The sequence below is a fragment of the Pseudorca crassidens genome, chromosome 7 (assembly GCF_039906515.1).
Source record: "Pseudorca crassidens isolate mPseCra1 chromosome 7, mPseCra1.hap1, whole genome shotgun sequence".
NCBI classification, from domain to species: Eukaryota; Metazoa; Chordata; class Mammalia; order Artiodactyla; family Delphinidae; genus Pseudorca; species Pseudorca crassidens.
In genome coordinates this window covers 90,651,471-90,662,552 of record NC_090302.1, presented here as the reverse complement: position 1 = coordinate 90,662,552, position 11,082 = coordinate 90,651,471, and the positions used below count along the sequence as shown (strand labels likewise).

The 11,082-nt window shown below is 55.0% G+C and overlaps 2 pseudogenes; one reads left to right on the top strand and one right to left on the bottom strand.

Annotated features, from left to right (window-relative positions):
* Positions 1–725: 725 nt before the first annotated feature.
* Positions 726–1,546, bottom strand: LOC137228062 (serine/arginine-rich splicing factor 3 pseudogene; annotated as a pseudogene).
* A 3,329-nt stretch (positions 1,547–4,875) lies between these two features.
* On the top strand, positions 4,876–6,340 carry LOC137228387 (thimet oligopeptidase-like; annotated as a pseudogene).
* Positions 6,341–11,082: the final 4,742 nt, after the last annotated feature.

Sequence of the window (11,082 nt, the reverse complement as noted above, 5' to 3'; positions counted from 1 at the left end):
TCTTTGTTGCGGGCACGTGCTTCTCATTACAGTGGCTTCTTTTGTTTCGGAGCACGGGCTCTAGCTGTGCGGGCTTCTGTAGTTGTGGCATGGGGGCTCAGTAGTTGTGGCTCCCAGGATCTAGAGCACAGGCTCAATAGTTGTGGCCCATGAGCTTAGTTGATCTGCGGCACAGGGGATCTTCCCGGACCAGGGCTCGGACCCGTGTCCCCTGCATTGGCAGGTGGATCCTTTTTTTTTTCTTTGTTCCTTTTGGAACCAAAACTTTAATCCCAAGGAGTCTCACAAAACATATTACGAATGACAGCATGAAAAAAAATTGCACAGTAACTCAAAGTTCAGCTCTACAATATACTCTTCATCTGGCAAGACATTGGTATCTTGATCATCTCAACTTCCAAAAAACATTACAAAGAGCTATGTATTCATGTACGGCAATCACAGAGGGGACTTATGACCTAACTCAAAGGGAAACTAACTTCCTTGAAACTTCTTAGATTCTAAACTCACTGGACAACCTCTTGTCCAGTGTGAAGACTAGTGGAATTCTTAAACCTCTAATCTAGGGTAAGGGTGCGGCTTTCATTCCTACCTGCTGGCTTGTGTTCACAGCACCTTTTAAAGACTGCTTGCTTAACTACAGCTGCATACCATATCCCAGCTACAGAAAGTCTCTTCAATGTTTGCCAGTGTTGCTTCCATAATAATAAACATCACACTTTAGGTGGGCAGGAGTTAGAGTTTTATTCTCAGTCTAGGCAAGACCAAAAATTCAAAGCAAATTCAATTTTGCTTAAGAGAACATTGTAAAGAAACAATTCTTCATATTACATGCCTCATATGACCCATTTCAAACCATAGAGAATGACACCTTTATGTGTCACTGTCCCAAGAGACAAACAAATGTGAACAGCTAAAACATTTAAAAAGTGCATCAAGCTTCGGAAGTCTCAAACGAAACTTGAATTTTCTGTACATACTCCTGTCAAATGAAGTTATTTCCTGTGCACCACTCCTCTTGCAAAGTGGTCTGCTATTTCCTTTCATTTGACCTGGATCGGCTAGGAGACCTAGAGAAAGATCGGGACGGCTTGCGATTTCTCTCCTGGGACAGTGATCTCTCTCTTCTCCTATATCTACTAAAGGGACCTGCTCTGGCTGCGGGAGAAGCTTCTCCGTCTTGGACATCTGTGGTGAGGGGGAGGACTCCTCCTCCGATAATCATCTCGAGGGCGACGACCCCAAGAAGGAGGCGGCCACGATCTCGACTTCTCCTTTCCCCATTGGACAGGTCCACTCTTACTCGGCAGCCACAGAGTGTTCTCCCGTCTAGTTCTCAGACAGCATCCGCTGCATCTCGGGGATCTTCATTTTCAACAAGAGCGAAGCCGGGAGGGTTTTTAGCAACCCACACACTTCGGAGTGGTCCATAATATCCTAAAGCTCGTTCGAATTCACTCTTGTTACCATTGTTTCCAAGATTCCTTACACAAACGTTACAGTCCAACGGACAGGAATCCCGATGCAAGACCCTCCTGGCTCCTGGGTTTCATGGGCCACAGGGTGATCCCGGGCCTCTAGAATCTCGCAGCTGAATCGGCTCGCACAAGCTGTCCTGTGGGGATGCTTTTCCCCCTATGTGTCCAGCCCGGGGCCCTGCTGTCTAGGCCCGACCTCCAGGGTGACAGGGTGAACCCCAGGTCCCTGGAGCAAACACTCAGAGCCCTGGTGACCAGACTCAGGGGGCTGGGGCGGCAGCTGGACATGTGTGGCCACCCTGGTGGTGTTTCGCCCCATCTGCAGTTCCAGTTCCAGCTGAGAAAGAGCCTCGCTGTGTTATTTTCTCCTGGTTGTGTAAGGATCCCCGGTGTCATTTGACAGAAATGTACATGGTGTGTTCTTTCTCTCTTTTCTCCCTGCTTCCTCTCGTCCCTCTGCCCCTCCCTCTCTCCCTCTCCCTCTGTCCCCCCCCTTCCCTCTCCCTCTTTCCTCTGCGTCTCTCTCTTTCCCTCTCTCCCTCCCCCGCTTCCCCCCTCCCCATCCCTCTCCCCGTCCCTCTCCCAACTCCCTCTCCACCTCCATCTCCCCCTCGCTCTCCCACATCCCTCTCCCTCTCCCCTCCCCCTCCCTCTACCTCCTCCGTCTCCCCCGTCTCTCTCCCGCCTCCCCCCTCCCTCTTCCCGCCTCCCCCGTCCCTCTTCCCTGTCCCTCTCTCCCTTCCTCTCTCCCTGTCCCTGTTTCCCTGTTCCGCACGCCCTCCCTCTACCTCTTTCCCTCTCCCTGTCCCTCCACCTCCTTCCCTCTCTGGAGAGGGAAGGAGGTGGAGGGACAGGGAGAGAGAGCAGGAGGGGGGGAGAGAGAGAGAGAGGGAGGAGAGGGAGAGAGGGATAGAGGGAAGGAGCGAAAGACGTCTCTCCCTCCCTCTATCCCTCCCTCCCTTTATCCCTCTCTCCCTCCCTCCCTCTATCCCTCTCTCCCTCCCTCTCCCTCTCTCCCTCTCCCTCCCTCTATCCCTCTCCCTCCCTCCTTCTCCTCCCTCTCCCTCTCCCTCCAACTCTCCCGCTCCCTCCATCTCTCCATCTCCCTCACTCCCTCCCAGAGACGGAGAGATGGAAAGGCAGAGACAAGGGAGAGGGAGAGAGGGAGAGGGAGAGATGGAGGGAGAGGGAGGGAGAGGAAGAGAGGGAGAGAGATATGGAGAGGAGAGGGAGAGAGGGGGGGGAGAGGGAGAGGGAAAGAGGTCTCTTCCTTCCTCCCTCTCCCTCTGTCCTCCTTCTCTCCCTCTCCCTCCCTCTCTCCCTGTCCCTGTTTCCCTGTTCCGCTCTCCCTCTCCCTCTTTCCCTCTCCCTCTCCCTCCACCTCCTTCCCTCTCCAGAGACGGAAGAAGGTGGAGGGAGAGGGAAAGGGAAAGAGGGAGAGGGAGAGCACAAGAGGGAGGGAGGAGAGGGAGGGAGAGGGGGGAAAGGGAGAGAGGGATAGAGGGAGGGAGCGAAGATGTCTCTCCCTCTCTCCCTCCCTCTCTCCTTCTCCTCCCTCTCCCTCTTCCACCAACTCTCCCTCTCCCTCCATGTCTCCATCTCCCTCACTCCTTCCCACATAGGGAGAGATAGAGGGAGAGGCAGAGATAAGGGAGAGGGAGAGAGGGAGAGGGAGAGATGGAGGGAGAGGGAGAGAGGATGAGAGAGAGAGGGACGGGGGGGGGGTAGAGAGAGAGAGAGAGAGAGGGAGACCGGGAGAGGGAATATGGTCTCTTCTTCCCTCCCTCTCCCTCTCTCCTCCGACTCTCCCTCTCTCACCCTCCCTCCGTCTCCCCCTCTCCTTCCCTCGCCCTTTCCCTTCCTCTCTCCCTCTTCCTCCCTCTGTCACTCCCTCTCCCTCCATCTCTCCCTCACCCTCACTCCCTCTCAGAGAGGGAGAGATGGAGGGAGAGGCAGAGACAAGGGAGAGGGAGAGAGGGAGAGGGAGACCAGAACAGGGAAACAGGGACAGGGAGAGAGAGAGGGAGAGGGAGAGAGGGAGAGGAGGAGGAGAGAGGGAGAGGGAGGGAGGAAGAGACCTCTTTCTCTCTCCCTCTCTCCCTCTCCCTCTCCCTCCCTCTACCTCTTCCTCCCTCTCCCTCTCCCTCCATCTCTCCCTCTCCCTCTCTCCCTCTGCCTTATCTCTGCCTCTCTGGGAGGGAGTGAGGGAGATGGAGAGACGGAGGGAGAAGGAGAGTTGGAGCGAGAGGGAGAGGGAGGAGAAGGAGGGAGGGAGAGGGAGAGAGGGAGGGAGAGAGGGAGGGAGGGAGAGACATCTTTCGCTCCCTCCCTCTATCACTCTCTCCCTCTCCCCCCTCTCTCTCCCTCTCCCCCCTCCCTCTCCATCTCTCTCTCCCTCTCCCCCCTCCCTCTCCATGTCTCTCTCCCTCTCCCTCCACCTCCTTCCCTCTCCAGAGAGGGAAGGAGGTGGAGGGAGAGGGAGAGGGAAAGAGGTAGAGCCAGAGCGTGCGGAACAGGGAAACAGGGACAGGGAGAGAGGAAGGGAGAGAGGGAGAGGGGGAGAGGGAGAGGGAAAGGGGGAGAGGGGGAGGGAAAGAGGGAGAGAGAGGGACAGGGAAAGAGGGACAGGGAGAGAGGGAGGGAGAGAGGCAGGGGGAGAGATGGAGGGAGAGGGAGAGGCAGCGAGGTAGAGGGAGAGAGGGAGAAAGGGAGAGAGAGAGGGAGAGCGGTAGAAGTGCTGAGGAGGGGGGCTCCCTCCCCCTCCCACTCCCATCCTCTCCCTACTGCTTTCTCTTTTCTCTGCTTCAACAAACACCAGGTGCCTTTTAGATCAGCCCTGAAGTCAACGTTGATGCTTGGACAGCCTGACCTCCCCGCTGACTTCCAGCCCAGGACCACCGCTGGGAGATGAAGTCTGCGGGGCCCTGGGCGCAGGCTGCACAGGCACCTCCCCTGATGCCCAATCTCTCCCCGTTTACGAGGCAGCCGACACTCCCCTCCCTGACTCCCCAAGATTTGGGGCCTTTTTAGTATGTGTCGATAATGCCATTGAGCTACTATCTAACTCTTCCACGAGGACCCATCTCCCAAAATGCAGTGGTTTTCAGCCTTGGCTGCACTAGAGAACCCCCAGGGAAGGGAGAGACGTCTCTCCCTCCCTCTCTCTTTCTCTCCCTCTGTACTTCTGTCTACCTCTCTCCCTCTCCCTCTCCCTCTGGGGTGATGCCCGATGAGCTCAGAATCGTAGATGGCCCCCCCATCCCCTCTCTGTGGCTTGCATGGGGGATGCACCTTCTCACCGTGGCCCGGGCATGGCCTTGACATTCAGACATCGGGTCCTGCGTGGACACTTGTGTTTGTTCCATAGCGCAGGTGGCTGCAGTCTGTGCTTCTGTAGATGGGGGCTGTGCGTGAGCCCTTCATCTTCCCCGCAGACACCACTGGTGCTCGCTCGGCCTCGCGGGTGATGCGGGGGGCACGGGGGACAGTCTTGTGTCCCCACCTTCTTGGGCTACAGACAGGCCACGCTGGTCCCGTGGTGACTGGGGGCTCCCAGGAGAACCCCACTGCAGACCGGAGAGGTGGCCCCAGAGAAGGTGGCGTACGCCTGGGGCCGGGCCTCATCAGTGAGCCACGGGCCACCTGCAGCAACAGCTGTCTCACCGTCCAGGGGCTGGGTGTTCGGGCGCCGTGGGGTTGAGCCACTGTCTGCACGGCAGCCGTGTTTGTCTTGTTGAGCCCGGGGAGGCCCCTTGGTGGCTCCTGGAAAGACTGGCCGCATTTCTTCCTGCCCTTGGCCTTAGAGCCCATCACGTTCATGCCGTTTCTGGTTCCAAAAGGACCTGTGTTAATAAAGACCACGTGTTAGGACAGCACCAAAGTGTCTAGAAATCCGGGCCAGGAGGAGGAGGGAGGGGGATTGGCTGTGCCCGCCAGTGGCCTGGGAGCCCTGCCCGCCTGCAGAGACCTGGCCCGGGGCCCGCGGGGAGGCCATGGCCCTCGGTCCCCAGCGCCTTCCGTCTCTGGGTTCCAGGAGAACTGCGTGATCCTCAGGGAGCTGGTGAGGCTGCAGGCCCTGAAGTCCCGCCTGCTGGGGTTCCGCACGCATGCCGACTCCGTGCTGGAGATGAACATGGACAAGACCAGCCAGGTGGTGGCCACTGTCCTAGGTAACACCGCCTCCCCCTGAGTCCCAGTGGGGACGGGGTCAGGCGGACCTTGACCGGAGACCCCACTGTGTCAGCCCTTGGGGGTCACCTTCCCAGACCCTTCATTCTGCCTCGAGGGGCGCGGGGTCGGGGGTGGCTGGGGGGCCGCCCCAGGGACGTAGCCGCGCCTCTCCCCTCCGCCCGCAGGTGAGCTGGCCCAGAAGCTGAAGCCCCTCGGGGAGCAGGAGCGGCCGTGATCCTGGAGCTAAAGAAGGCCGAGTGCCAGAGGCGGGGCCTGCACTTTGACGGCCCCATCAACGCCTGGGACCTGCGCTACTACATGAACCGGGGGAGGAGACGCGCTACCACGTGAACCAGTACCTGCTCAATGAGGCTTTCCCCATGCAGGCGCTCACACGCGGGCTGCTGGGCATCTCCCAGGAGCTGCTGGGGCTGACCTTCGACCTGGAGGAGGGCACCAGCATGTGTCACGAAGACGTGAGGCTCTAAACGGTCTGGGACGCGGCCTCGGGCAAGGTCATCCATCGGCAAGTTCTACCTGATCTCTATCCTCGGTGCGTGCGTGGGGGAACCTGTCGGCCGTGGGCCGGGGCTCCTCTGTGGAAGCGGGGCCCCATCCACGTCCCTCCGCAGGGTGGGGAAGTCCGGGCACGCGGCCTGCTTCGGCCTGCAGCCGGGCTGCCTACAGCATGATGGGAGCTGCCAGATCGCCATCGCGGCCATGGTGGCCAACTTCACCAAGCCTACGCCCAACCTGCCCTCCCTGCTGCAGCATGATGAGCGGGAGACCAACTTCCACGACGTCGGGCACGCGATGCACCAGCTCCGCTCCCAGGCGCAGGGCTGCAGGCAGGGGGCGGGGAGGGCCCGGGCGTGCGTGGTCCTCAGGCAGGCCCTCGCCATGGGATTCTTCCACTGACATCACCCCGCACGTGGTGACGCCCTCGGTGTCAGCTTCCATCATCAGACCCCAGGCACTGGGCGCGTAAATAACGGAAATGGATGTCCTCGAGGCTCTAGAGGCTGGAAGACCCAGATCAAGGAGTCAGGGCTGGTTCCCTGCATGTTAAATACATGCACTCAAGAGTTGCCTTGGAAAAAGACAAAAGAAAAGAAAGGAATGTTGCCTGCAAGTCTGCTGACAGCCGGTGATGAGAACCAGAGGGAAGGCTCTGGGGCCGGGGGCGCAGTGCCCTGTGAGCTCGGGGGCTGCTGCCAGTCTCCGTGGAGGCTCAGCAAGTCCCCGTGACTTCCCCACGTGGGGGGCGCCAGCTGAGCGTCTGGGCCCAGGACCCACTGCTCGTTCAGTCTTCCTGTGGTCAGCCCTTCATCCTGAGAGCGATGCTCTCACAGGCTGCACCGGGGCGTGTGGGGACAGTTTACTGAGCTGTACAGACGTCACTACTGCTTTGGACCATTTCCGTCACCCCGAAAATGTCCCTCACGCCCTTAGCTATCACTCCGTCCCCTCGCCAGCCCCTGACAACCAGGAACCCACTCGCTGACTCCGTGGATCTACCTGCTCTGGACGTTTCTCCTCAGTGGGGTCACGCCCTGTGTGTCCTTCTGTGTATGACTTCTCTCGCTGAGCATCGTGTTCTCAGGGTGTATCGACGCGGCAGCGAGCGTCAGGGCTTCACCGCGTTGCGTGGCTGAGGGACGTAAAGACGACAAGAGAAAAGAAAAGAACGTTGCATGCAAGTCTGGTGACAGCCGGTGACGAGAACCAGAGGGAAGGCTCTGGGGCCGGGGGCGCCGTGCCCTGGGAGGCCCTGGCGCTGCTGCCAGTCTTGGTGGGGCACGGGCAGCACCGTCCCTCAGGAGCTGCTGGACAAGCTCATCAAGTCCCGGGAGGCCAACCCAGATGCGGCCGGACCGAGGGAAGGGAAGGGGGCTTCCGGTCTGCCCGGCTGGAAAGCGCGGCCTGGACACGGTGCCAGCCCCCCGTCTCCTTCCTCCCGCCCCCCAGGCCTCTTCAACCTGTGCCAGATCGTCCTGGCCAAGGTGGTTCAGGCCCTGCACACGCAGACGCCCGCGGACCCGGCCCAGGAGAATGCCCGCCTCTGCCAGGAGATCCTGGGGTTCCCAGCCATGCCAGGTAGCCAAGCGCGCACCGGGCTCACCTCAGCGGTCGGTTGGCGGCTACTGCCCAGGTCAAGAGGATCGTCTGGTGGTGTGTGAATGGGGACCGACTGACGGGCTCCGGCCGAGGCCCGCTGACCTCTGGCCTCTTCCTGCCACGGTTCCTTGGCTGTTCCCTCCAGCTGTGGCCCGCGGAGTCCGAGGGTGGGGTGGGAGGCTCTGCACATGCTTTCTAGAGAGCCTGGAAGAGGCAGGAGAGGGCTTCATACCCCGAACAGAAGGCATCGACGAGGTCTGCCCGTGCGTGTCGGTGCGGACACGCGGTTCACTCCCTCGTGAGCGCTTTAACCAGCGATCTCCCCGTGGTGGAGGGCGAGCCCCGACTCATCTCTCGCAGCCTCGGCAGCTGACCTTGTAAGAGGCTTAGGAGTGAACCCTCGTGAGCTTCAGCAGAAAGTCGGCAAAGATTTATTTGTGTCCCTCCACTGAACTGCCAGCAAGGTCCCCGTTTTCTACAAGTGTTGGGCCAATACTCTCTCTAGTGGCAGGGGACTCAGACAAGGCTGCTTTGGGGCCCCCACCCCCGCTCTGGGGCAGGGGCACTGAGCGGCCAGGGAGCCGGGCAGGAGCCCCTCCGCGTGTGTCCCAGTGACCCACCTGCCTGCGACCTTCGGCCGCCTGGCAGGAAGCTACGACGCCCAGTCCTGTGGCCAGTCATTCCTGCAAGAAACACTGGAACCAGTTTCTGCCAACCCGCCAAAGAAAAACGACTTCAAAGGCAACGTGGTGTCACAGGAAGGGCTTGTTTCTGTGTTTCTTTGTTTTTAGTTCATTAGGCCTCACTTAAAATTCTGATTCCACAATGCACTTGCTTTGGGATCTTGAACAACACTCATAACCTCTGCAAGTTTCAGTAGAGTAAGTTTATGTGATTACCTTCATCTGTAATATCCCTGTGTTGCAATCTTAATTAATTCAGATTAATTCATCTTAATCTTAATCTCAAGTTCAGATCAAAGACTCGTTCCTCTGTGACTTCTCTGAACTGATTCAAAAGCCTCCTCTCCCGTCCTCATCTGGCTTCTCTTCTCTTCTGGAATCTCATAAGAACTTCTATGACCTCTCTGGTTTTTTGTTGTTGCTGTTGTCTGTTGGTTTGGTTTTTAATTGAAATATAGTTGATTTTCAATGTCGTGTCCGTTTCAGGTGTACAGCACAGTGATTCCGTTTTCAGATTCTTTTCCCTTATAAGTTATTACAAAATATTGAGTACAGTTCCCTGTGCCATAGAGGAGATCCTTGTTGTATCAACTCTATGCCTTCTTTGAATGACCGTGGCACTTTGTTGTCTGTATCATTTTTATGTCTGTTGTGGCTTTGTGACTGAAAATGAAAATTTTCTATTTGTTCATGTCCTGGCCCTTCCTTAGAAATGTGTTCATTTACCTATTTCATATTTATTGACTACATCTTAGACACCGTGTTAGCTGCTTGTTCTAGATGTTAGTAAAACATAGACCTTCCTGCTCAAAGGGTCACAGTATTTGTGGGAAAACAAACAAACGAACAACTTACGTCTCAAATAGCTTTGTACTTCCCAAAGAGAGCACACCTCGTAGGTACAATAAATATATGTATTATACATAAATGTATAAATAGTTAATGGCATTAAAAACTTGAGATAACTGCTTTTCTATTCTGAGGTAAAGATGATAATATTTCACCAGGAGCTCAACACCACTCTGAGAATGAGGGCTTAATCCCCGACCTGGCTCACTGCATCGCTTTCTTATATGAAAACAGACAAGTCTGTACATGCTCTCTACAAAAAGGCTTATCTGGCATGAATTTCAGATAGCAAGAAGAAAAATTCAAGAGGTTCAGAGAAGCATCCAGAAGCTCAGGTGATTGTCTGGCACTAATACAACTTGCTTGACAGGAAAAGAGAGCTGTAAATCTCACAAAATTCGATGATCTTCTAAGAATTTCAAAACCGCCTGCTAGTAATTAGAAATCCTAGAAGAACCGCTTCTTTTAAAGCATACTGATAATATGCTTTACAGCTTAATATTCAGAAGCCTATGTTTTGGCTAAGTGAGCTTCAGGAATGAAGGAAACTTGTGGTTCAGTTCCATCTACTCTGGAACCTCTGGTCAAAACACCTACTTCTGTGCTCAGCCATCTTATCATCTGTAAAATGGAGGCAACTCTAAGAAAACATAGTTACAGAGATGTTGCACAGTTTCCTGTGTCACTGTCTTCATTTGTTTCAGAAAACCAATAACGTCTAAGCTACTACTGCAAAGAGTGCAGTGTTACTTGGGGTCATCTAGTGCAGCTCTGTCAAAGTAAAGAAAAGCAAAGGGGCCTAGAATAACTATAATTTTCCCAAGAGGACACTATTATTTTATGGCAAATCTGAGTCAGGAACCCTGATCTCTTTGATGCCATTCCATTGTTCTCTCGTTGGGTTCTCAGCAACCCAGAGAAAGAAAGAGAAATAAAACTCCTATGTGCTGTGTCACTGGTACAGGACGTGGCAAGATTGGAATTGGAGAACTACATATTAACAGGTATTTGGGAAATTCTTCAAACTAATTAAGATATATACCAGGTACATAAAAAACAGTTATGTTTTCCCAAGATGATTCTGTGGAATGAACAGAACTGGTAACTGAAGGTGCCTGTGTGCTGCAGTTCCAAACAGGACGGGTGAATGCTTGTTTTCTGGCACCTTTAAGACTCCACCCCAATATACACATTAAAATAAAATTAACATTTCAACTGGGTCATATTTAATTCTGCATGCTCTTGTAAGTCAGCAAAATAGTCCATATATCATTTAAGTTGTCACTCACTTTCTTTTCTTTTCTTTTCTTTTTTTTTTGCGGTACACGGGCCTCTCACTGCTGTGGCCTCTCCCGTTGCGGAGCACAGGCTCCGGACGCGCAGGCTCAGCGGCCATGGCTCACGGGCCTAGCCGCTCCGCGGCATGTGGGATCTTCCCGGACCGGGGCACGAACCCGTATCCCCTGCATCGGCAGGCGGACTCTCAACCACTGAGCCACCAGGGAAGCCCGTCACTCACTTTTTAACTTGAGTTTTAATTTCTGAAAGTCTTTCCAAACACAAAACAGAGGTGGGAAAATGGTATGTGGGAAGCTGCAGAGATGAAATAAGCTTACTGCATTCGGCATAAAGATGAATACCCAAACAACTTCTGCATAGCTGGAAGTGTCCAAATCTACTATCTTCGTTTTGTAGTCAAGGCTTCCGGAAAAATATGCTAACGGATTCCTAATTACCCAAATGCCCCATATCTGTTTCAGTAAGTATCATTATATATTATGGAA